Source organism: Anser brachyrhynchus (assembly GCF_964034855.1).
Source record: "Anser brachyrhynchus genome assembly, chromosome: 14".
NCBI classification, from domain to species: Eukaryota; Metazoa; Chordata; class Aves; order Anseriformes; family Anatidae; genus Anser; species Anser brachyrhynchus.
In genome coordinates, this window is record NC_137709.1 from 17255791 (window position 1) to 17280239 (window position 24449).

General features: G+C 35.4%; 1 protein-coding gene across 25 annotated transcripts in view; it reads right to left on the reverse strand.

The window, feature by feature from the left end:
- The window catches only part of TENM2 (teneurin transmembrane protein 2), a 1469731-nt gene that overhangs the window by 1245016 nt on the left and 200266 nt on the right, over nucleotides 1-24449 (reverse strand). For all 25 annotated transcript variants that reach the window (XM_080555516.1, XM_080555559.1, XM_080555513.1 and 22 more), the window contains exon 2: nucleotides 19336-19465. The gene's annotated coding sequence lies outside the window, so the exon portion shown is untranslated. The remainder of the gene's footprint in view (nucleotides 1-19335; nucleotides 19466-24449) is intronic.

Here is a 24449-nt window from a genome sequence, read left to right on the forward strand (position 1 = left end):
GCTCTCTCTCTGACTGAGGTTCTAGGATGTTTGACGCTGTCTGTATCTTATGAAGTTTATATTAAAAATATATATAGAAAGAAACAATACAGGGAATAGAATTTCAATGTCACTTAAAGGTGCATGATTTCACAATCAAAGGTGGAAGTTGAATTTGAAGTGAACTGGGAGTATTAAAAACAAAACAAAACAAAAACTAGACAATAATATTGTTGTTATGAGTTGTTATTTGGGGCAAATGTGTTCTGCACTGTGTTCATCACTGCTAAAGAATCTCTCTAGTAATTTATGATTTTTAGACACTGTAAGTGCTTGTTTTATTACGGCAGCACTTGCCAATGTGCATGTAATGTCAATGTGCAAGTATTTGTCAGCGGTTGTCACCAAATTCATTTTTCAAAGGTTTACAGGGTGGTCATAAAATTCACTCCTGGGAGGATCCTCACATTCCAGCTTTTCATTTAAAAGTAAACTTTGTCTTGGAAGATTGCTCTAGAGAATTGCTTTAGTCATACTTAGATGTGAATTGTGCAAGAACCACAAATGCCTCTTTCAAAATTTTTGTTTGTGTTACTAGATACTAAAATACAACCTTTAAAACAATTCTTAACATAATTTTGCAAACCAAAACTAACCCTCCCTATATCTTTACATAATTGCATGTTGGACAGGTAGAACTCAAAATGGCTAAAAAACTTAAAATCAGGTATACTGATATCCAGTGTTCAAATATAAATTTAAAATAACAGATAAAAAAATTTATCTGCATAAAATATATATTCTCTAAGTATATAAAATACATATCTATAAATATATATTAAAAAATAAAATAAATTGAAGTAAAAAAGCAGCACCCAAAGAATAAAGATTGAAACTGTAGAAAAAGATGCTTCCAGAAGTTTGAGTAGAAGAGGAAAAATGAAATTGAAGGTATGTCTTACTCACTGAGCAAAAATCATTTGTGTTTTGTGTGCGCATGTATGTGTTTTGAAATTCCTTAAACAAAAATTGTGAGTTTCAAACAACTTGAGCATTCAGTCATTTAAAACTTCTTTGTGCCTACAGTAAAACAGAAAGAAAATAAAATCATTTTTTCCCTATCAAAAAGCTCTGTAGTGTGTCCATGAATGTAGGGGAAATTATTGTGATTATAGTCTATAAAACAGATCATGAGACCTTGTCTAGCTTTAAACACTCTGATTCTGAAAGTGATCTAGCCATGGCAACACGCAGCTGAGTGCATTAGTCCACCCAGCACTTTATTTAGCTAGATTTCTGGTCCTGTCCAAGCCAGATAATTAAAGATAGATAAATATGCATTTATTGCACTGATGTCTGCTGTGTACACACACTAAGTCAGTTTGAGAAAGGTTAGGAAAATCCACAAGTCTGCATATATATTTGTTGTACTATCATAAAATACCATAAAAATAAATGGTGCAGACAAGTTTAAAATTTATTGTTGACATTAAAAAATGGAATTACCATATCTAGCACAGGAAACTTCATTTCCTTAATCTAGGACAAACAACAGTGTGCAAGGATTGACCCACGAGATTCCTTATATAAATGAAAAGCATTTTCTACTCCAGAATATGTTGGTAGAAAAAAGCATGGATTAATCAAATGACGCTGGTCTGACATTAACTTAAAATACTCATTTGAATGATAATCTCATTAGAACTAGGCAAATAATTCACAGCAAGTAATTTCCTCAATAATTTCTCCTCTTACTCTGTCCACACAATGTCTGTGAAAAGAGTGCAATTCACCTAAGTTTAATCACTACTCACTTTTATTCAGTATTTTGAGGAGGACTTTGGAATATTTCAATATTTGTCATTTAATTTATTTATTTATATTAAACTCAAGCTTGGACTTGTGACACTGATACTGGATATGGTCATGTACTGGACGAACATAAGGCAAATAGAAATAGCTTTGATGAATTTCAGCAGCATATTAACTTAACTCGTTGCTTATTTATTTATTTATATACCCATGTAAGGAAGGCCCTTCTTGTCCTTTTTTTTCTGTGGAGACCATTTAAAGAAAATTAATGCTAAGCAGCAGTATTAATGCTTGAAATCCTTACTTGTTTGGAAAAGTAATGCTTTTATGAAATTTTCTAACTATATGAATAGTTCACATTGAAATTTACCTGAAACGCTAACACCTGTGGTATGCAATACTAAGCATTAACATTCCTTGTGAGAGACACTGTGTGACCTAGCTAATTATTTTTACTTGTTTGCTATTAATGCATGATTAACTTTGTCCACTTTCGCACATCTGCATGTATTGAAGTTAACAAGCTTTTCATAAATCATAAACTTTAGATATTCAAAGGCTGAAGACGGATTGCATGAGAGATTTTTTAATGGGACAAAATGGTATTGTAGCCCAGGGTTCTTTAGCATACAATGTAAATCTCTTTTGAAGACATTTCTTTTTCTTTAAATCTCAGCTGTCATACTGCCATAGTTACCACCCAGGTTAACAGCTGGATCCATAGAAGTTACAACTATGTTATGAAAAGCACATATTTAGAAATAGCATTCTGCTTTTTGATTGCAAAGACATGAATGAATGTTCAGAACACAAATGTCTGATTAGAGCTTATCTTATTTATTTATTTATTTTATTTATTTATTTATTTATTTAGAGTGTGTTTTCCCCAAACACAAGTTCTGTAAGGTACCTTTAGAACCAATGGAACCACAACTTGCTTGATTTCACAAACAAACACTGTAGGTGCTCTCATCTTGATGAAAACAGGGGGTCTAAGTTACACCTCAATTTAAAGCTGAAACTATCAGAATGACCAGAGGATACACAACCAGGCTTTATAACCGAGGACACTAACCGACACATACTAATCAGATACCCTAAGCAGAAAATCCCAGAATGAATTCTCAAACTGTTATTACTGTTGAACTAACTCATCTGGCAGGACAATTTTTGCAATATACATTTATTTTGCAAATTGTTTTTGCCGTAGGGAAAAAAAAAGTAAGAAAAATTACAGGTAATATCAGTAGCACTCTAGGTAAATTTTATGAAAGTTTAATCAATTTTTCCCCTTTGTGTTAAAGAATTTTTCCTTTGCTATGAATACAGTGCTGTGCTAGTATTCTTTTTCTTCCACTGTAATTTTTAATTTTATAGCTTGTATACCTATTCCTATACAGCAAGGAGTCGCAGAATTCATGACTTAAAGAATACCAAATACTTCCTCCTGCCTTCACTATGCAGAACTAAAATCTATTGCTTCAGCCTTCAGCAGTGGCACATACATAAATGATGCATAAAACATTTAGCATTGTTGTTTTCAGGTTTATTACTGCTTGCTAGATCATTTATTCTCATGCTGATAATCTTGCCTGCAGCACCTTCCTTTTGTTAGGTAATAAAGTGACTTGGGAAGCAACCAGATTTGTGCCAATACGTCAAGCTGAATATCCATAGAATATAGAACATTTTCAAAATCCAAAAATTGTTCAAGGAATGCTTAACACTAGCTTATTTTAATTTGTTCTATGCAATATAGCACAGGAGCAGAGAAGCTCAGTAGCCAACATTAGGCAGCCCTCTTTTTTATATTAAAATAGATGGTATTTCCGGTAACAAAGAAAATTACAGTAGAAAAATAGCAAATCAATTCAGAAACTCATCCAAGACTCAAGTAACCTTCTTAAGACATGCAGTGAAAAACCTGCACAGGCTTTCCAAGGTCAGATTTTAAAAGGTATTTATCCAGCTAGGATGTAGACAGACACTTAACACTTTTAAAGTCCCACCAAATACTCGTTCATATATTTGCCTAAGGTTTTACAAAAAAAAAAAAAAAATCTGACTCTGAGACTTCCCATAGTACTTATCTATTTCAAATAAATTTTGTCAAAGTAAATGCAATGGTTGCTGTAAGGAGCTCCTGTGTTTTAGTAATCCAAATCAGATATTTCAGTCTTAAGATGATGTGATTTGGCAAGTCTAGTAGTAACAGAATAATTTCAAGGATCCTTCCCTCAAACTGAGGGGATTAAGCAGTGAGGCAAACTGATAATGAGTACTACTGGCATTTGAAACATGAAAAAAATCACATATGTCAGAAAACACACTGATTTGACTTCAAATATCAAAACTGGGCAAAGTTCTGGAGGCCAGCCCTCGACTAACAGATAAAACCTAACATTATACTTGTCTTTAAGAAAAGCAAAAGGAAAGGCTTGAGAAAATACAGACCAATCACCCTTTTCATGATCCTTGGTAAGGTTATGGAGTAAGTCCTGTTGAAAGCCGTTCCCAAACGGGCATAAAAGACCACAACAGTGAGAACTCAGCCAACAGAGTTAGTTACCAAGGGCAGGCTGCACGCAGGAACCGATCACCTCCATGAAAATGACTGAACACAGAGAGAGCAATAGGGAAAGGCCTTTCACACCTTCTGTCACACTCTTCTTATTAGTCAGCTAGGAAAGCATGGGCTGACTGACAATAGGTCAAAACTAAGCTGCACGCCCAGGGTGCAAGGGTAGCAGTGAATGGTTTGGTACCCCAGTAGCAGTCAGGTGATGTTCAGCATGAAGAAGTTTGGTGCCTTTGATGGCAAGACAGTGCACCATCAGCAAACGGGTGGGTGTTACTAAATTAGTAGGATTATCTGACAAAAAAAGCAGAGCTTCAATCCACAGGGGCCTTGGGAAACTTGACAAGTGGCCAACACAAATGTATGCAGTTTACAAATAGAAGTGCAGAGCTTTGAACCGAGGGTGCAGTAACCCCGAGCACCAGCACGTGGTGGCACTGGCTGGAGGCCCTGTTGACAAGGACCTGGGGTTTGGGGGACACCAGGCCAAATAACATCAAAAGTGCACTCCAATCTCAAATACAGCAAAGTACGTTTGCACTACAACAAGATGAACATGGCTCAGCAGATGAAAGAAAGTTGTTCATTTCCTCTATAGAGTGCTGATGAATATTCAATCTCTATGCCCTGTTTTGGGGTTCAAGACAGCTATTGAGAAACTGCGGAAAGTAAGCAGAAGGGCATTACCAGAGTGGCCACAGTCCTAGAGCACAGCCTAGGAGAATACAGGGTCTAGTAGCCTGCCATTACTTGAAGCTTAGCTACAAATCGAGCAGATTCCAGCTCTGCATGGTAGTGGCAAAAGATAGAAGAGGGGGCAACAGCCACAGGCTGCGGCTCAGCAAGTTCAGTTGGACATCAGGAAAGAAGTTCTCACTAGGAGGGTAGTACACTGGCACAGGTTGCCTAGAGGCTACAAAATCCCCATCCTCAGAGGTTTTCAAGTACTTGTTAAAAAGATAAAATAATAAAAACAGAATCCCCAGTGTTTGGAGAACTGGAAATGGAGATGAGGAACATGCAGCTATTTCAGATGTCACCTGTGGAAAATTCAGATATGAGATTTAAACCACACCAAAGAAAAGGTGAACATATTTGCATCTAATGTAAGCTCTCCATCTTTATCAGTTATACGAGATAGCAATAGTCAAGGAAAAAAAAATTAGGTAGAGATAAATAATGAGGGATTGTCTCATGCTTATGTATGCAATTCATTTTCTCCCTGAAAACACTGAAAAGCACAATAATGTCTAATGTGTGTGTATTCTGCTGAATAAAAAAAACATCTATGCACATGCAGAAAAACATTGAAACAGGAAAATCAGGGTTGCGCACAAAGCAACATGGAATGAGAATCAAAGATGCTTATAAGAAAATTGCTTTTAAAAGGAAAACAAAAGCAATTGTTTGGCAAATGTTTTGAAATTACTTCATACAAAGTGATGACATCTTTTGTTACCTGTGGGGTGGCTGGCTGCATAAAATCCAGACACTGTGCCTTTAATTACTCAGCATTAACAGTAAAATCAGATTCAAATGATGAATCAAACTGAGCATGCAGTCAGCTAAAATAATTACTCTTAAACTATTATTTAAGCAATTAGGGATACTATTTAAAAAGTCTGCAATGTTATGCAAAGTGTAGCAATAGAGTATCAAAATTGCATGCAAAACACTAATCTAGAGAATAAGATATTTCCGTATGTATCTGTTTGTTGGCAGACCAGAAAAAGCACATAAAATGTAAAAGCATAATATGTGGAAAAAGTTACCGTACACAAACTCAGGATCAAAATCTTAGGTAAAATAAATTATAAATCAGAAATAAAGCTATTTGTATGGTCTTCCACAATGAAAGCTGGCTTACTGAAAATGTCAGCAAATTTAAAAGATCACTAATTAATAAGAACATATCTTGCAGTGATGTTTTAGTACGTATCTGACAGTGTTGAAAGCAAGCTTGAAGTAACAGCACTGACTGACTCTTATTACTGAACCCCTGACGTACAGACCTATCTTATGCCTGGAGAGAGTATCCGGGTTAGAATTGCATTTTTCAGACCCAAGATTGAACTTCAAAACGTACAGAACTAAAAAGAAGATTAGGTGATAAAAACTAGACCTATAAATAAGCAATACTTATGGAAGTAATCACAGTACTGAGTAGACACAGGAATTTTCTGATAAATGTTTTTTTAGAAATAAATCTGCTAAAATCAGGCAGTTGAGAACTCTGTCCATTATTTGGCAATACAACTTCAATGTTTGTGTTAGTTAAGCATAGTCTCTGGATCATAAACTTACAAATATTCAGTCGTCTACTGTCTGATGTGGAATAATGAGATAGTAACATTTCAAAATGATTATATCAGAAGAAATGCTAAACCTATCTCCAGCATATTTATCTAAGTCTAGAACTACAACAGGATTTGACAAATTTAATTTTCACTACAAAGGATCTAAAAATATCCATTAATTTTCAAAACCTTGAGACTGTAATGTGCTGTATCCACGTTCATAATAGAGCAAACCACAAAGACTGCAAGCTGAATAGCACTGAACTGAGTATAAAATATTTATCAATATGGTAGTCAAAGAATTTTACTTCTGGTAAAATATTGGTTCTTTTTTCAGTCAAGGGGATTTAGAACTCAGAAATGTTGACTAATTGGGCAAAACAGGTGATTATCATTTCGCAAAAACACATTCCTTTTCACCTATTCACATATTACTCCGGATCTCAACATCAAAATGTAGAAATATTTCTCTATGAAGATGGCAAAGGACTCGATATTTGAATAAATTAATATTGTCATTTCAACTTTTATCACTGAAGACCTTTATTTACTCCTAAACAGTAAAAGCCATAAGTCATGCTGCTTTCTGAATCTGAGGAATATAAGGTTTCTTTCAAAAAGAACGTTAAGCCAATTTTTACCTCTACATAAATAAGAATAGCAACACAGCAAGTCTTAGATATTCTCCTTTCTGAAATACATCTGCACATTTGAATACTATTCTATCCATGTTCCAGAGGAATCAATCTCAAAAAAGGCAAGTGACTCACCTTCAGATTATGTTACAAGGCCCATCAGCTGCTGCTACTATCGCAAACTGAAAAACTAGAATTACATTTCTCAGAGCTGCTAATGTGGCAGGCCTAATTTGTAACATAGGCCATGCACTAAAAATCTATCTGTCAATCTTAGCTTATCTTTAAAAGCTCTAAACCCAGCAAACTGTTCATCAAGCTTAAAATTTATTTGATCTCTTCAGAATCAATATACTGATATGTGGTTATATAATAAAAAAGGAGTAAACTGTTTGCCTTCTGAGCATCAGGTTTATCCTAAGACACTTGAATACTGATCCATGAAATCCATGTGCTAACCCTGCATATCACCAGAATATCCTTCTCTGGAAAGAAACAACAAAGTCATTCATACAATGGTGTGCCTGGAAGGACATCTGTGCTTTTTAAGATTCAGATTCAACATATGCAGTTCATTTTATTACTGCCATATATGTCTTTTTCGGTAGCTATATAACATCGGATTACTTTTTTTTTTTCTGCTAAATTTTCTTCTTTTTTTCTTCTTCCCCCAACTATTCACACAAAACATACTTAATCTCACAGGACGAAAAATACCTATAATGGCTTCAGTTATCATGTTGCAATATTCTCAATAAAGATTTTCTTCTTCCAGTTTAACTATACACACCACGCATTCCTGATGCATAAAAGCTGCGAGGAAACATACCACAGCATCCCTCTTTCACTAAAGCCATTTTTACTAATTTCTTTGTGATGTTTGCAGACCATTAGGAATATTGATTATGAAATAGGGGCTTACCCACCTCTTCCAGCCTAAGCAACAGGCAGTCCCAGTTTAGAAAGACAGCTGGCAGACCAACCTCAAAAACACTACAAAAAAACCCTGTCACACCACTGATGTTTTTGTGAGGCTATAAAATAGACAAGTATTTTAATGGACCGATAACCCTCTAAGAACTTCTGAAATTTAAATGGACACAGGTGCTAAGTTCGCCCAGGTTCAGAGGGTCTAACTACCTTTTAAATTATTTTTAAAGACATTTCTGTGCAAGAATAAACTATGTGCCTTATCCCAGGAATATCCATCATCTTGTGAGCCTTGGGAATACTTCTTCTTAGAAGGTTAGTGGTTGTGCTCTTTATGATAAGGACAGAACAGTCATTTTGGAAACACAGAAGTCACACAAAGGTGTAAAGTTTAATAAGTAAAGAAAAACAGATGGTTCCACTAATTAATTTTCTCAACTACATACCCTGTCCTCTGTAAACACTGTGCAGTAGCTAAAATGCCCTGGCTATTATTTTCTTAAATGAATAGATCTTTTTCAAACAGATTTACATAGTCAAATTGTATTAATCTCTTAAATTCAAGGAGCAAAAGTTAGGTTTGTTTGGTTTATAAGAGGTGGTTTATACATTTTAATGCAGTACAAAGACTCCAGAATTCTCTTCATGTTAAAGCTGACAAACACAAAATTAAAACTTTGCACTATTATCAGATCTTCCTTGATAATATATGAAGACTTACAGGACTCACCAAGTTAGGCATCAAAAAATTTCTATTATAGTTGTCAATAAAGGCAACTTAGACTTGATTTGTGGTTTGTTACTTTCTTTTTTTAAAACATACAGAACAGAGGTTAATTCATTCTTGTAAGAAATTGAATCAGTTGCTGTTTCTGTGTAAGCGAGTATAATGATATGCAGTTGGTGATTTCTCCTAGCAAACAATTCTACAGTGTTCTACTTCGTAACAGCCAATTAATATCGGCCGTATTCTTAGCTTAAAGTTATTTTTATATTTTATATTTATTTTATATTTTTAATTTGCCATTATTATGAACAAATAAGTCATTTGAAAGTCATGGAAAACTCTGAAACTAATTATCTGAATTTTTAAAATGTTTCCTTAAAGTTTCTTTCTTCATCTTTCTGCATTTCTGTTTGCCTTTTTTTTTTTTTTTCTTTTTCTCTGTCTCATTTCAAGATACAATATGACTGTGTGCATTTCAGGGACACACACACCAAAAAAATATAAATACACATTTCAGCATGCGACCACAATACCTTTATCTTTCAGTGTTCCATAAATGCAACTGCTTAGAGGTAGGTTAGTAGTTTTAGCCTTTTAGTGTAGCGTATTATTAATGTAGAACCACAGAATGGCTCGGGTTGGAAGGGACCTTAAAGATCATCTCATCCCAACCCCGCTGCCTCAGGCAGGGACACCACCCACTAGCTCAGGTTGCCCAGGGCCTCATCCAATCCGGCCTTGAATACCTCCAGGGATGGGGCATCCACAGCTTCTCTGGGCAGCCTGTTCCAGCGCCAACACCCTCTGAGTGAAGAATTTTCTCCTAACCCCTAATCTAAATCTCCCATCTTTTAGTTTAAAGCCATTTCCCCTTGCCCTGTCATTGTCTGCCCAAGCAAAAAGTTGTTCTCCATCTTTTTTATAAGCCGCCTTTAAGTACTGAAAAGCTGCAAATATATTCTTGCCTTAAGTATGACTGCTTTTCTTTGATTTCTCACATAACAAAAATATTGTGTAAACAAACGCGAGAGCATGTTGCCATTTATTTAGTAAGCACTTCTCATATTGCTTTGGAGATTACTATAGTACCTTTAAGATAGAGTAATAACATTTACACCAATACAAATGGATCAATTGTCGTTATGGGAGTGAGTTTAGAGATGCTCTAATTTGCTTCTAGGTGAACTGAAGGACTGCTGTCAAGCACAGATCCTTCTAGTAATGAAATACTTGGACCACTATAGTGTGCACTATAACAAATTGAGATAAATATCAGCATCCCAATGTTCACGTGACACCTATTATGCCTCCCTGTTTAATTAAGTATCTGCTTTGTGTGAGATCTTCATCTATGCTTTTCTGTTTCAATATCCTCCCTAAATCTTAGCTGCAGACTTAGATCATCTAAGTATATTCAGTGAAAAAAAAAAAAAAAAAACACTCTCAAATTGCATCATAACGTTTACATAATCACACATATTATTATAAATTCCTGGTCATCCTAAATGTGAATACAGGATCTAGAGCCCCACATTCTGTAGATGAGTTTTATTAAAGAATGGCTAAGGACATATGGTATTAAAGGAAGCCTAGTGAAACGTATTTATCTTTATTGTACTTGATAAGAACAGAACTTTCTTTCATTAGCACTAACATATTACAATAGGCAAATGTACTGAATAATGTTGCAAGTTATATGATTCAGTATTGAACAGTTTCAAATTATTTATTGCTTAGATAAACCTACCCTTGCTCACTGGAAATTGAAGAAGGAAACAAAAAAGAATGAAGAACACTAACTGACATATGCTCAACTCTTCCCAGGCAGACTAATTAAAAATCATCATCTTTATTTTGTACTATAGTGTTCCACAATTTTCTTGATCATCCCAGAGGCATTTGATGCTGGATGTTTGTCCAAACTTCCCACTCCCAGGTCCTGTCTAGAAAATAACTAACACAGCCACTGGCACGGCTAAAGGCACTACAGCTGTTTGGGAAAAAAAAAAAAAACACTATTTTAAAATCATGACAAATACTTATGGTGCTATTTAATTTTTTTCATTCCCATTAAGATAATAATAATGATGTTTTTCAGACACTGTCATTTCAACACTACAAGCTATTCTGAGTTTAAAAAAAAAAATACAAGCAATAAAAACTGATGAAACTTGTTAGAAACTTGAACAGCCCCAACCATTTTTGGAGTATTGGACTGTGCGTTTGGTCATTTGCTCACTAATGATACTTCCTGTAAGACAAAATTTGAGCATTTTTCTTAGGAAAGTAATTAGCAGTAAGATGTACTGCAACTTCATCGGTGCCATAATGAAAATTCCTAGAAGAATCTGTGGTTCTTTTGCAAACATGGATTGTTTATTTTTTGTGAATGAACAGATGATCAGTCCTTCTCTCCCTACACTCCCCTTTTAGATGTTGGTGACATTTAGGAACATCTCATTGTCTTAAACCAAAATGTAGATTTGGTTTAGGAAGTTTAAAGCTTCCTACAGAATTTACTATGTTTTTTTGCAAGTCTTGGAAAGTAAACATTCCTCGATCTTTTGAAAAAAACAGAGCTTGGCTAAAGTACTCTGGCTCTTAAATTCATAAGATTTTTCTACATTAATTACGATTCCATCATCATTTCATGTTAGACTGACCTTGTTGTATGCAACAGATAAAAGAGAATGTGAAAAATTTAGAACTTGAATCACTGAAACTTCCATGCTACACCTTAGAAACCCTGATCCAAACTGGAAGTGTTTAAAAGCTGTGCACAATTTATCTGTGTAAATTATGTGCAACTTATTAGTTGGATGTTATGGGAACTGCATAAATAAGTAAAATTGCATGACCACAATCCATGAAGTGAGAACTACTCCATACAGCACATTCCTGAGAAAGTTTTTACTGCAGACCTCAAGTACAGGTGGAAGAAAAGCTGCCAAAGGGGGTGTGAGTTGAACCCTTAGAGTATAATAATGCTTGAAAATGCACTACTTCGTGTCATGTTGCTATTTTAAAATGTAAATTGTTGTATGAACAATGTTCATATGTTAACATGTTATAGGGTAACTACGCATTTAACAGATTTTACTGCATTAGGGGGTGATATTTCTGGCAGACTATCAGGTAGTTCCATTTTTTTCAAAGTTCTACAGATATTTCAGAAAAGTCACATAGTAACTGAACCTCATGCCAGCATCTTCTGCTAACCAGCAACTCCTAAGCAGGCTAAAACTAATACTGTTGCCACACTACAGCTCTTAGTAGAAGCTGTTGTTATTTTGAAAATACCTAGCTGTAATTAGAACAAAATAAGAACTTATCACTAAGTAGGAGAAGCAGGTATTGACAACACTTTATAACTAGTAGCAAAGAAGTACCCAACTCCTATTTATCCTTACCATTCGGACCAAGCATGCAAAGACAGAGCATGCAAAGACTTCATAAAATTATAGTTATTACAAAAAAATATGACATTGGTTCACATTTGGATTACAAGATGACTCTTGTACAGGGAATCTGTGCAGTAAGAGCAAAGAAGAGCATTATATATGTATTTTTCTGCATGAAATTATCTGCATAGCAGACTTTACAGGGTAAGTTAGTTCAACAGCAACTTAGTTCAAACCAGTCCTGACTGTAGTCAGTTACATACATAAATTCTTGTGGTTCATCTATACCCCATATAAACCTTTGAGGACATGAAATCAGTCTGGTTTCATTTCTTTAGCCCAATGCATAAACAAACCTGTTAGTTACTAACAACAGAATTGTACTTCTTGCCATATAGATTCGGAAGATCTGAAAGTGTGCTCATTCTGATTTGTTTAAGAATACCTCTCATTCATAACTTAGAACAGGTTTTTCATAATGTCGCTACTCTCAGGTTTAGGTGCTGCAAGTGAAAATACCATGCAGGAATTTTGAAAAGGCCTCCAAGGAATAAACAGTGAATGAATCGGACTAAAGGATGAACGTGAGAAGTTTTATGAATTGCTGAGTCAATTCCCCTGGGTGAAGCATCACATGGAGACCGTCGTGTGTGTTAGGGGGCTATTTATTGATCTGGGGAATTGCTTGAAAAGAGTGAAGAAAAAAATAAAGCTTTTCTGTCTCAGTTGATTTTTCCTTAACGACACAGTAAAGTTGATCTACTTAAACCTGCTACTAAAAACATCTTCATAGCAAGCACATTAGACCATCTAACTTATTGCTTTATGAAGCAGCTTTTCAGAATTACATATTGGAAAATGAAATTTCTTACCTTTTTGTTTTCTGTTACAACATTTCATTTTTAATGATTATGGCCACTAGTCATACCAGACCACAATAAAATAAACTACAGATCTTACTGACAGTACTCCAAACAAGAGTATACAGTTACTGATGCTCATTATCAGAATTACCCATACAATTTAAAATAAGCACAAGTTAGTTAAGAGTTCTAGTCACTTTTGTTTCCTAGATGAACAAGAATTTTCACATTATCTGTAGGACAGTGTGAAAACTTATGAAGATCAAATACCATATTGAACTAATGGAAATGATAAATGTCATCTCAATGGATACTGCAGACACAGAGATGTATTTAGCAGTACTTAAAAGATGTGGTTGAAAAATACCCAGCAATAAATGAACAGAAAATAAACTCAAAGCAAGCATGATCTGTCAAAGCCAAGACAACAAGGCATTTGTTTTAACAGCTTGTCCATTTCAATACCACTATTTGAACTCTCCCATGGGAAAAAATAAAAAAATAAAAATAGAGAAAGTCACTGTTATTTACACGCTAAAATTAAGTGATGAAAATTCCAATAGTTAAATAATACCTGCTCTGATCATAGTCCTTCCAGTTCACTACTAATAAAACAAAGTTTCTCCTCTGTTAGTATCATTGGTAGTATATTAATATTTATAGCTTAGCAAGGAGCATAAAGCTAACAATTGTTTACGGTGCAGGGGACACAGACAAAGCAGTAAAAGAAATCTAGTTTTCCTGAACAATAGTTTATATATAAAAACACATTTTCAAGTAAGATTGCTCAAGATGGATGGAAATGTATTCATTATGAAAGTCTGCATAACATTTGGGAGGATTTATTTATATCCTTCCAGCTTTGAGAGTAGTGGTTCCTTCCAATATTTTCTGTGGTAGTGCAGTGTCCACAGCAGAGGAAGACAAATTAAGGGACAGCTTAACCTACTTGGACATACACAAATTCATTGGACCATGTGAGATACATCTGAGGTTGCTGACAGGTCTGGCCTGACATCACGGTGAGACTGCTCTCTATCCTCTTTGTAAGGTCATGGAAATCTGGGGATGTTCCTGATAAGTTTCTGATCATGGAAAGCAAAGGGCAAAAAGAGAGGTAAAAGGAAACCCCAGTAAGCAGGGGTCTGTCAGCTTCATCTCACTTCTGTAGAAGGTTATGGTGCAAGTCACTTAGAAGCCATTTATAAACAGATGGAAAGCAAAACAGAGTTTGGGAACAGTCAGCATGGATTTACCAAATCAAACCTGACCAACCTCATTGCTTGCTAGGACTGACATGTCCACAGGCTCTGTGGATGAGGTGAGAGAAATGGTTGTAAGATACCTTGATTTTAGTAAGGCTTCTGACACAGTTTCCCATAGTCCACATCAAACTGGTTAGTGATGGATTGGATAAGTGGACAACAAGGTGGGAGAAGAATCGGATGGGGTGCTGGGCTAAGAGAGTTATCATCAGTGCTGGGAGGTCCAGCTGTCAACGAGTTAGAGTAGTGAAAGACTAGTGGTGTCTTTGATGGATCAGTATGAAGACCAACGCCGGGAATCACCTTCACTAATGCATGACAGGACAAAGTGCAATTTCAGCAAGTTTGTGGATAACACCAACTCGAGGGGGAGCAGTCAACATGCTAGTGGGCAAGGCTGCTTCCAGATAGCCCCAGACAGACTGGAAACAGCCTGATGGGAACCTTGTGAAGTTCAGCAAAAGGAAATGCAAAGTCACACATCTGGGATGGCATAACTCAGGGACCAACTGCTGGGAAGGTGGCCAACAGTATCCTGGGCTGGATTAGCAAGAGAGCAGCCAGCAGGTCCAGAGGAGTGATCTTCCTCTGTATTTGGTATTGGTTAGACCACATCGGAATACTGTGTCCAGTTTGGGGTTCCCCAGTAAAAGAAAGATACTAACATACTGGAATTAGTCCCACGGAGAGCACCAAGATGGGTGGGAGGGGGCAAGGAGGCGGGGGTGGAGCGCATGGAGAGGCTGCAAGGGTTGGGTTTGTTCGGCTCTGAGGAGGATAAAAGGCTGCCTTGTTGTCTACAACTCCCTGACCATAGGATACAGGGAAGACAGAGGCACACTCTTCCCAGAGGTGCACAGCAATAGGTTAACAGGCACTGAAAATGTGTTGGAACTTAGGAAATACTGATTAGATGTTAGGAGAAATTTATTTACTTATTTTTACCACAAGGACAGTCAAATTTTAGATCAGATTGCCCAGAGGCTATGCAATCTCCATTCTTTGAAGTGTTCCAGATCAACCTGGTCTAGCTAGACCTACTCCAAGCAGGGGGTTAAACTAGGTGACCTCCAGTGGGCCCTTTCAACCTAAGTTGTTCTATGACTACTACAAGAGCAAATAATCTTAAAAAAGCAGACAAAACAAACAAACAAAAAACACTAAGAGAATCCAAGCTAATGATCTGTGATTTAGTTTCTCTTTTTTTTTTCCCTCCAAGACTTGAGCTTAAGCTGAAACTAAAATTTATTATAAAATAAAACATTCCTCTATGCAAATGTAATGAAAAGCTCATTATGACTTTCCAGCTACCAGTGCAAACAGTGTACTTAGCCAAACAGTAATTGTATTAGGTCTTCCTTCTACTCCAATACTGCTTTGAAACTTGTGTCCCTCAAATGAATAATTACCTACAAAATAATTAAATGTTGCTGATATAGTCTACTCATCCTGCTTGAACACTGAAACAGCAAAGTCTGTCTTCCCTGAAATCTATCTCCGTCATGTTGGATAAGCTTACTGCCCATCACAAGGCTGGCATCGATCCCTACTCAATTACAGATGAACATAGCACCATATTAAAAGACAAATAAGGTTTAATTTTAATCACAGCCAGCCTGTAAGTCCGTGTTCCATTATAGATTAAAAGAACCAATTATTTTTAAAAGTAAAGATTTAATGAAAGGCCTTACTAATATATAGACAGACACATCACTCCCTTTGCATTCTAAGTTGAACTCTGCAGTAATGGTTGAAACAGCTGCAAACAATCTAAGCAAGACATGGGGACACTTCTTGGAAGAGAATGTTTTTCTTCCTTCAAATCACAGAAAAACACTTTCTCAAAAGGGTTTCTTTTTTAAGATTTCTTTTTTCCAAAGTGTAAAGTCACAAACCATTTATAGACAACAAATTAACTCCATGGCCAGAGTTTTATTGTTACTAAGACAGAGTAAATGCAAAATAATTGCACTGAAGCAGACAGACATTCCACACTAACGACACCAAATGCTCCTGAAATCACTTTATCCCGGAATCAGAAAGGTAGTTAGGAGCCTAATTCTCATTTGAATTCAATGGGAATTAGGTACCTACACATCTCTGCATCTAGACATTATAGTCTTCCATCTGTAACAACAGGAGTTGGCTTGCCTAATTAACTCAAGAATCTAGGTCATCAGAATTCTTATTTTCTTGCTATTCATTCTTTAGTAGTAGTTTCCAATCTTCCTTGTTTATTGAGTTATTATAATGTTCGCCAGAGTGTGAACTAATAAAAATGTAGCTATAGAATGCTGTTGATATTAGCTCTGAGAAGGTAAGGAGATAAATATCTATTTTTAGAGAAATCTACTCACTGGATAATCAGATAATGGTGTTGACTAGTGCTATGAATGCAATTCCACTTATACTGTAAATGCATAAGAAACGATGTATACATAAGATAGTATCTCACTTTTTAAACCAATTTTAACATAACATCATGCTTTTGCTTAGGAATTTTCCATATACCGTTCAGTCTGAAAAGCTGTAATATAGGATAAAGGACCTCTTTTTCTAAATTTAGACTTATTCTCTTTGGAAGTGTTAAAATTAACGTAGTAGTTACCAACAATGACACTATTATATGAATCGTATAACTGACAGCAATAAAAATAATTAATAATGAAACTCCCTTGCTTATAAAGCACAGGTATTTTATTTGCCCACACACACAATCTTTGATGAAAAGTGTATCAAATAAATCAGAAGTTTGGTCTACAGCACAAGAACACTAGCAAAAAATGCAGGTATTTCTCAAACATTTTAAGTATCTTATATCAAAAGGAAATTTAAAATCCTTCTGATGATACACAAAAGACTTGGGAAACTTTCTCATCTACTTATAGTCAGTCCTTCTTGGTTTTGGATTGCTAAATTCCTTTTGGTTTTGTCCTTACTGTTCCCTGAAGGAAAAAATCTCAAGCTTCTTGATACATATTAAATATTCACAAAGAGAACATAGGAAAACAGCAGCTAGTGCTACAATGGAAAACAGCAACTCATAATGCAGGTGCAATGCAAAGAGCCACATTACAAAGAAAGCAAGCGAATTAATTTTCTCATACACATAAATGCACAGAATTAACAGAAGCCAGTAACTGAATCTACCTGACTGGTACATAACTGAGTTCTCACCTCCAGACTCACTCTTTTTTTTTTTTTAATGGTCTTTCAAACATAACACATTCAATTTTTTTTTTTTTTTAAGTAAATCACTAATTTTTTCTAACATATTCTGCGGATTTTTTACATGATACTTATCTTAAAGGACAAATGAAAACAAAACTTTGTTAAATCTATGCACAGAAAATATATAAAAACAAGACAAAAATATCATTCGTACAGAAAGTCCATTCTTAGCATATTCCTCATTAGTAGGAGGTGGATATAACTATCTTGTGGTGTTGCTTTGGTTGTTATTGATATTTGGTTGTTACTGTTGTTTTAAACACAAATAACAGTTCTCACAAAAATATTTAAAATATGCAAAGGTAAAGACCATTTACCTGATCTAATATGAAGCCAACCATGATCTGAAGATCAACATGATTAATTTATCATACTCGATTTTAGAAATGTAGAAACAGTTTATTGCTTTCAAACACCAAACATGTTGTGTGTTACATTTTTTATCACTTGATTTTGTAAACTTTCTAATTAATTGCCAGCTAATCTAAGTTTTGACAGAGAAGAAGAAGAAAAGAAGAATATTTCTTCTGTAAAGAAGAAATATTTGTATACACAAGAGAAATTAGGGAACATATCAAGTACTTCCAAAATCCAGCAATGTATTTGCTATGCATTTAATAATTAAGCCTTGAAAATATAAATTGTTAGCTCACACTGAAAATTTCACCTGCTATATTTTTACTCTGGAATTTCTTTTCATGTTTACCCTTGCAGTTTCAAAGGCCTCACTACCATGTTTTAACAGAGACTTAGCTAAGAAAGTAACCATACTGTCTACTACATCCTTGTCTGTTTCATCTCTGCAAACAAACCATTCATCAGTCTGTGCTTTTGGGTACTGTATGACACAATCACAAAACACTTATTTATATACCCAGCTGAGTAACTTTAACGCTCCATGTGGTATTTGGCCAGAGGAGGTCCATATTAAGATATTTTGCAACAGCATTAGGTCTCCCTCCCAGTCTGTGTTTTCAGCAGTGGCAGGTTAGCTCTTATGGTATAAGCTATCATGAAAACTAAAGCAGGCTTTTATGAAGACTAGTAGATGTCTTGATTCATGAAAACTAAAGCAGGCTTTTATGAAGACTAGTAGATGTCTTGATTCCCACTGGGTGAATAACAGCACCAAGACATTTACAAGAGATTGTTGTAGTCACAGAGAGTAATTAGGTGCTTAATTCTGCCATGGCCTTTCATGAGGTCTTAGACACCTCAAATTTATGATCTTGAGTTTTTCCAAAATAATATATATATATATACACACCCTTTACAATCATAGTGCTGTGATATGCAGAGATACAGACATATGAACTTTCATTTGGACAATACATAAAAATAAAAAACAGTGCCCTCAAAGTCTGAAATACTTAATAAAAATGGCCGGTTCTTATAAGCATCATTTTGACATTAACTGAGTCATTTTGGCTGCATAATCAAACCCCTGAAGGGATACAATAAAATATAAATTTAATCAAACACATTTTTAGAACAGGCTTCAAGCTAGTGCATGTACAAGTTTGACCCAAATATCTAGTCATGAGTATAATAACAGACCTTTAATTATAATTTCTATTATAATTGTTCTATCGAAGAAAATGTAGCCAGTACACTTACCTGCAATTATGCATACACAGTCTGTGGAAAGAGTAGATAAAGACTCTCCTGTGAACCGTCACTTGCTGAGCTAATTCACCCAACTGGTTTAATTTCTTTTGCCCTCAGTCTGTTGTTACAGTGATTACATCTAAATGAAAAGACAAGGAAACACCAAAATGGAAAAATCAGTAGACTTATTCTTTACATTTTAAATATGACTTTTATTCTTGAACAATCAGAAAGATAGGGTCACAGAAAACACATTGTATGGAAAATTACGTATTTTGTACACTTTCTGATGATAACACATATCTTATCTAATTGTTAAAATATATGGCCTCTCTGAGACTCATTACAATGTGCATCTGGTGTCCTGTGATAGGTGCTCCGTACTGTACTTGTAATGTATTGTGGCTTATACCATAAGGAACAGCTTTTCTTGAATATCTACTGCAACATTGCAGACTGTTCTTCAGACCTACATACTCTTTCTGGCCACTCTTTTAAAAAGTTTTCTGAAACTGCAACGTGAAAAAACACACAAACATTTATTTGAAGTATTCATATGCTTTTTATAGATGTAACATTATTACAATATACATCTTCTAGTAACTTTTTTTTTTTAATGTAGCATCTACACTGCTGTGGAGTATGCACTGCAAGCTGTGTTAGCAGCACCCAAAGAAAACTTAGTACAGAAAAAAAAAAAGTAGAAAGCTAACAAGCATCAAGCTATCCTTCCACAGAATATGGATGTGTGAATTCAGCAAGCCCACACGTCCATTCACATGAGGCCCTACCTAAACAGAAGTCATGCTGGAGGCCACTCAGTCTCTATATTGTGTGGATTCTGAATAACAGGATTATATTTTGACATATTGTACCATTTTTTAAAAATATACACTGTAAACACACTAAAGGTAATCCAGAAAGAAAGTAAGCATAATATTTCTATCAAGTGTCCCAGGACACCCCCCACAATAGAATCCATAATTTAGATACTTCTCTGGAAAATATCAACTCCCTGTCATGTTTTATAGTTGCTTCATATTGCCTCATTTGTCATTTAACAAGTTGCATAATCCAATTCAATGCAACGTAACATAGTCAAATCTCTTCTTGTAAATTCCAAGCTGCTCAGTGTATTTTCTACCCAGATATATTGTCAATCATTTTGGACATAAGCCCTATATGGAACACTACATAGAGCCTAGCCTAGTGCCATTGTCCTCCCCCCCGCCATCCTGTTCTCCCCCCGAATCTATCTCAGCCTCGGGAAATAAAAAGTTGTTACCTTAGTCTGCTGGGAAAATGGTAGTATTTTAAATGTTAGACTAGTAATAAGGTACCATAAAACAAACTTCAAGTAAACAAACAAAAAATCTTCATATAGAAATTGAAATACTGCTACATAAAGCTTCCCAAGCAGAAAAAAAGTAAAATTATGAAAGTGATAAAGTGAATAAATGTCGGTGTGATGCCCAGCAATACTGCCCAGTTACTGCTACACTTTGAGGTATCCTTTAACTTCAATGGGATGACAAAAACAAAGCCAATTATTACCACAGACCTTTGAGTCAGTAGTTCTTTTTCCAGTAAACCCCAAACATACTTTTTACTCTATCAATTCTCTCAAGTGAAAAAAATAAGTAATCTGTGTCACGCATCAATAATTTCATGAATGAATTCAATTATCAGATACTTAAGCATGAAATAAAGAAAGATTAGAAAAATAGAAGCACAGTCAGCCATGTTAGCCTCTATTAGGCCAAAGCAGTGCTCAGCGTAACTGTGTTTCCATCACGTGACTGTCTATGCAGTACTAATGCCATCGCCTCCCCTATCTTGCTTCAACTACATACTCAATTGCTATTGTTAGGCTTCTTTCCCTGAGGCTGCTGATCCATATACGATAAGTAGTCCTTAACCACAAACCAGTGAATCTTCCTCCTCTCTCCCCCAGTGATTTTACCTCAGACAGATAATGTTAGAAAAAAAAAATAATCAAATAATCAAATACCTTATTTTAAAAAAGAGAGACGTTTGGCTCAGTTGCGGAGAAATCTGTTTTGCAATTAGAAACCAGCTTGATCACACAGATGCCCAGCTAACACTCATTTATATCCTTTATAAAGGTATTTAGGAGGTCCACAGCAATTTGCACAAACCCATTTAAATATTTTGGGCACTGAGTTATTTGCTTTCTGCATTCATTCAAATATTCATACGTATATTATCATAATGACTTTGATGAAGGTGCGTCTGTTGTCATAGAAGTAGTCACAAGAAAGCATACTTCTGTATTTAGGTAGCAAACAATTTGCACCACAGCAACAATACCTTAAGGTATACTCCTATCAAACACTTCATCTTTAAAAACACTAATACCTTCAGCACATTGGAGGTGCAAATTGTGATTTTAACTACAACAACATGATAAGTATTTGCCAAATATTTCATGACTTAAATTGAAATCTGGCCAACATGCTGAGGGTAGATTTCTTACTTCAGAAAAAAAATAAAAAAAAAAAAAACAAAACATTATGAGATTTTTAAAGATGTGCATGATCAACAGCCTATTTCTACATCTCAACTTATGTCTAAGTACTTAATGTTATCAATCTTCATATTGCTGCATTACTTCAGAAATTAGTCAAAATGAAGAGCATAAGCTACTGAGATCATCAAAACTCATGCAGTAAGAACAGCTTTATGGAACTAAATGATTCAATTTACATGAATGTTATGAAAATGTTCTCCGGTGGTTTTATTTATTTGTTTATTTTCACTCCATAACCGTTACACTGACAAGTTACAGAGCTGAAAATGTAATTGTGATTGCAGTGTATTTAAGTTACAACATCTCAGACAAACATATATTTTTTTCCAACAATAGTTCTTATTAGTAGTACACCTGTCTACTTCTAATAGTGAAAAAGAAATATATATCTGTTAAATAAAGACATAAACAATAAGATATTGAGCTGGTCAAAAAAAAATTCCTAACTGTCAATATTGGAAAAATATTGAAAAATAAGCCTTGCAATAGACTTTGAGAAGTCTTGTCACTGATCTTATTCGCTGTGCAAACCAGAGTGTTCAAACAGATCACTGATACCACATGAACAGTCATAAAAAATATGTGATAAAAATGTATACTTTCTTTTTTCTGCAGGTGCAGAAAAAGAGAGTTTTGTCCAATATTATCCTGGAATCTTGCTAGCATTGGTGCCTTACATAGTAAATACAGCAAGAAGGATAGCCTTATGAACCTGATACTACATAGCGTGTCATTCTCCTCCCCATCTCATATACAGAACCTCAAGAAATGGAAAATACAAACAGATGAGAGAACGATAGCTTGAGAATGATATCCACATTATAGCAATGGTATGAGTCAAAAACACAGTGTCAATTTTGGGGACAACAAAAAGCAGCAAAGCCATGATCCCCCCCAAGGAAAAGCACACAGAAACACAGAAGCTCATAGCAATACATTTCTCTACATCTTCACCATTTCAACAGAAAAATACCAGGTAACAACTCACTAAGAAATGCAAAGCCTCCTTACTACAAAGGCAAAAGCTGTATTTAAATAAAGTTAGATGCAACCAGTAACTGCAGAGGTGGAGAAAGCTCAACAATGTTAGCATTATTGAATGCTACAAACATAAATTCAAATATTTGTGAGGCAGAGGATAGGGAAAAATTTCTGCTTGCATGCCTTGTGTGACACGCACAGCATAGGCCCACCGGATACAAGAGAATATTAGAAATTCAGAGACTGCCAGTGCCTGACAATAACATTAGCATGGATGTACAAGAAAGAATTTGACCCCATGCTAGATAATGAGGCTAATTTACATCTCAGACTTAAAGTTGTTGCTGCTGAAAGACTGGAAAATAACTGCATTCCTGAGATAAACCAGGCAGTTTGGTCATTTCTTCCATAAAATTTGTAAAACCCACATATTTCACATACACACACACAAACAGGTGTTGTGGTTTTTTTGTTTGTTTGTTTGTTGGTGTCGAAAGGAAAGCCTAGCAGTTTATCTATGCAAAGAATTTAGAGCTGTAGCAACGCTTCATTATCAGCTTCAACTAGCCATGCCAACACAGAACACAGAACCCTCTAAATGCCCAAGTCACAGATTCAAGACATAAATTCTTATCTTCCATTATTTCAGTCACAATTCCTTTAGCTTCCAGAGTATAAAATTCACATCCATCCTCTTTTGAAACTTTCATAATACACTAAAAATATCTGAAGATTCACTGGGAGAGAAAGAGAGAAGCTGAGACACTGTAAACATATCATTTCAGTTTCCGGTGCCTCCACTTGTGAAGCTTGAGGACTGTGGTCCATATTCAAGGCTAGGACAGTCAGTAAAGTTCTTTGAAAGGAGAGAGCACCCTTTTGTCTTCTCATAGAGAGTCATAAGTGACTATATTTATGAGACACTTCAGAGGCCTGGGTCCCAAAGCAAATCTGGTGCATCACTGCAATCTGAAAGAAGGCAAATGTGGTTCACCAAGGAGAAGACTAGAAAAGAAACTTCAGGTCTTCTGAGTGGGAAGCGTAAGAGCTACTGCCAAGCTTTAGGCAGGCCTCCCAGCAGCATGGAGAATGTTCTAGGCCCAAACATTAGGTATATAAAACATGTGTATCATATGGATGAGTTTTGAGTTTTGCAATGACTAACTTTTTTTAAAGGTTCTTCAGTTTTCAGACATCTGTGGGAAATAGAAATTTAGCAAAGGAGAGTACTTGACCTCCATTTGCTAGAAGGATTAAGTATCACAAATGCAGACTAGAGATGTACACTTTTAATGTTGCAAGTTAATACCCTCTCTAACAGTATATTGAGTGATAGAGTGCATTCACAAACTCTGGACATTAAAAAATAATAGAATCAAAATCATATTTTGATCAAAACACAGTTCTAGATGAAGAAGAAATTAATTCAGGTAAGTCTCATGGACGTGGTATGCAGGATGACAATTGCTGAAGGATCAACTTGTTCCTGCAGGAATTTTTATTTTATGAATTCAAATTTGGTCTATATGGGAGATGGTTTGGAACACAGCAGACCTAATACACCATTGCAGATGACTGAGTAAAAAACTAG